Genomic DNA, 3,736 nt, shown 5'->3' on the forward strand with positions numbered 1-3,736 from the left:
GTGTTGAGTCTTCTCATTGATTACCACTATAGTGCATTACCTTGGGATCTTTACCCAGTAATGCCATATCATGAGAATTGTAGCCTATTTTATAATGAACCATTCTTTTGTTCTTTCGATTTTCTTTTAGTGTTTTTGCTCTGCAAAGCTATGTGTTCAACCTTTACTAGCTAGATTCATCTGTGCAGGTTTTCTAACACATTTACATTATTGACTTGTTATAATTTTCTCCATCCCTCTGGAATAATTGGTTTAGTGAGGGTTTATACTAGGAGTCACCTAGGTTAGTTCGAGATAGACTTATAAACTTTATGCCTTCTATCTCTACCATAGGCTAACAAATTTTATCATGGATGGTTGATGAGGATACACCTCTACTTGTTCGGTATTTCCAAATGGTTTCTTGTTATTATTGAAATTTATCCAGGGTAACTAGATTATAGTGCGTTAATGAGTATGTGTTTGATTTGAAATCTTAATACGTAAATGGATTTGGTAGAAATCCTATAGGGCTTTGCATACTTGGTTGTGTTGTTTATTGAATAAAAAAATAAGCTCAATATTTAGGAGCTTGGGATTATTTATGTACGGTGTAATACTAAATTTACTTGTTGCATCTTTCACATATTATCATTAGATATTTTCTATTTTAGAAAATAGATAAACCATGTTGGTTGTTTTTAATGTACTTTTAAAGAGTTTCTTTGTTCAATCTTTCTACATACACAAAATTCTTCTAGAATTAAATCAAAATGAGATTTCCTATTTTGTCATTTAAATCATTATTCCATAGTCGAGCATTAATTCTTAATAAAAAGTTTCAAGGTACTTGTTTAGTAATATGAGATTTCCTATTTTGTCATTTAAATCATTTTTCCATAGTCGAGCATTAATTTTTAATAAAAAATTTCATGGTACTTATTTGTTTCGTAATAGGAACTAGTAATAAAAAAATCCTCTCTCGAAAGTCTCTCCTTAGAGCCACAAGTTTGCCAATTAAGTCCAAACCCTCCTTTCGTTCATAGTTAATTATTTCGAGCTACAGTGAAGTAGCTCGGCCCTCTCCCCCTCGATTCTTTTGCCTCCATCTAAATCTCTCTTCACGGCAGATGGGTAAGTAACTAACTGTCTTTTGTAATTATTTCTTTTAATTAATGTAAACAGTTTCTATTGTTGTGAAAGTATCATTACCAATAATTTAGGTAACCACAATATATATTTATTGGCCTTAGAGCCTCACGTACTTATTGTTTAACATCATAATGTAATAAAACTTAAAGTAACAAATAGTAAAAATCAACTTAGTAACCTCAGTAATTTTATGCATTTTGGGGTGTTACATCTGCACTCAAAAAAGAGCTTTGCACCTCACTAGATTTGATCTTTCTGGGTGTTTGATAGATCTAGAGCTAAGATGAATTTAGGCTAGTCGTAGAGGTTTGATGTGGAGTTATGGAGACAACTTGAGTAGTGGTCAAATGGTTTCATGACTCTTGCACACATCTCGATGAAAACCCACCCCATATTCTCCTTCTTATATTAGCTCACTTGGGTGGTTGAATGTCCATCCTATATTCTCCTTTTTCTCATAATCTATAGAGTTAATTCAACCAATCTAATTATCTAGTCAACCAATAAAATAATTTTGAAAAAAAAAAAAAAAAAAAAAAAAATTATAATTTTAAATAATAAAATAAATATATAGATAATTATTAAAAACTAAATTTCAATAATTATTAAAAATAATAATAAATATTTAATGTAAAGTGACAACAAATATTTAATATAAAATAATAAAAAATTAAATAGATCTTTAATTTTTAAATAAAATTATCATTAATATTATTTAATCATTACCTAAAATTAAATAATCTTTACACAAAAGCAAATAATTTTTTTCCACATAAATCTTTATATAACACTCATTTTTTTACTTCTTAATATTTGAAATCAAAAGTAATTCATTAGTTTTGTTGGAATAACAAGGTTATTCTAGATAGGTATTTTTCCTAAAATAATAATTTTATTCTAGAAGAGTTGTATTCATTAGAAGATAGATAATCCTTGTGAGATCCTTGTCATAGTGAGCATCCTTGAGTTCTTTCTCAAGGACACATGGAATTTCAATATGAGGCTAGAGATATTATATATATGTTATGCCTCTCACCTATTATGTAAGTTTTTTGTTTGATGAATAAAATTACATGTTTGAGGACACTTATGATAAATTTATCATGGTATTAGAGCTATGGTGAAGAGAGATTCATAATATTAGAGTAGCCTTGAGCCTGAGGGCACCTTGGAATTACTTTAAGATATTAATCCATGGGAGGTGATGTGCAACTAATAATATTAAGATGAACATATAGCAAAAGAAGAATGATTAGCACGCACAAGTTACATCAACAAAAGAAAATATAAAGTTATACATCTCTCAAGTTCCTCTTGTATTAAGGTACAAATTCTATTTTAATATATGTTGGTGAATACTTCATTATGTCTCATTTGTGAAATCTCATGGTGGAGGAATCTCATGGTGGAGGAGAGAATATAATAATAAATTACTTAGATCTATTAAGCCTTTAGACCTCCTTCACCTCAAAAAAGGAAACAAGAATAGAAAATCTAGTAAATCAAATGCAAGTTAATGATTTGATGGCCAAATGGAATGAAATCATGTAGATATTGTATAGATATATCTATTGCAGATGTATATGGCATATGTCTTCAACATTTCATATTTTTATCATATCTACAAACTAAAAATAAAAATAAAAATAAAAATAAATATCTTAGATCTATTATTTATTCATTGTTTATTACACATCAATCTAGTAATTCTAGTATCATTTTAGCAATAGTAGGTTGAAATATTTACAATTACTTGTTCAAGATAATCAACTAGCCACCATTCTCTAATTTACTCAAGGTTTCACACCCCCTAAAAAAGGTTACATTCTCTAATTGTAATTGTGTTCCAACCTACTGAAAATGTCAATGAATTGAAAGAGAGTAATTGGAAATCCCTACACAATCATAGGCGAACGAAAAATCCCAAAAAGTAAAAGTTGAAGAAAAATGTTGCCATTGGACTATTTGCATCTTGATTTTTGAAGTTGCAGCTTTGTCATTGAATATGAATTCTCTCTTTCATCTCCATCTAATTTATATCAAACTACAATCATTGTTTGATGGAGACTTTGGGATTTTTTTGTTGGCATATTTTAGTTCAACAATCTTGTCAATCTCTCTAGACGGGCTTAAAGTGAAAATGTAATTGATCACAAAAGTAAACAATAAATGAGAGTATTTTAGCCTCCAAAATTCACCAAGTTCTTGTGTCTTTCTTATGTTGTAATTCTTAATGTATGGATGTATCTTGCAAATTTTCAAGATTGAGATAGTGTTATTATTGAACCCTATTCAAAATACTACTTCATGTTGAATGGAATTGTTAGTTTCCTCTTCCAGCCACAGTGGTTCTCTTCACAAAAATATTTTCAAAAGTTCAAGTTTGAAGCATTCCCTTTGTATCCTGACTTGATTCTACAAAAGATCCACATTTTTTTAAATAATCATAAGAAGCATTCAAATAATGTAGAGGAGAAAGGAGAATCTTCTTGCCAAATCAAATGTGTAGAGTAATTTCATATTTCATGGGCTTTTTAGTCCGCATTGCATTGAGGAATGGTGGATTTGATGCTTAAGATTGATTTGTATCTATTAAGAAGCGATC

This window comes from Pinus tabuliformis, chromosome 5_2 (genome assembly GCF_031772625.1).
Source record: "Pinus tabuliformis cultivar Carrire ecotype Pingquan chromosome 5_2, CPIR1, whole genome shotgun sequence".
Classification (NCBI taxonomy): domain Eukaryota; kingdom Viridiplantae; phylum Streptophyta; class Pinopsida; order Pinales; family Pinaceae; genus Pinus; species Pinus tabuliformis.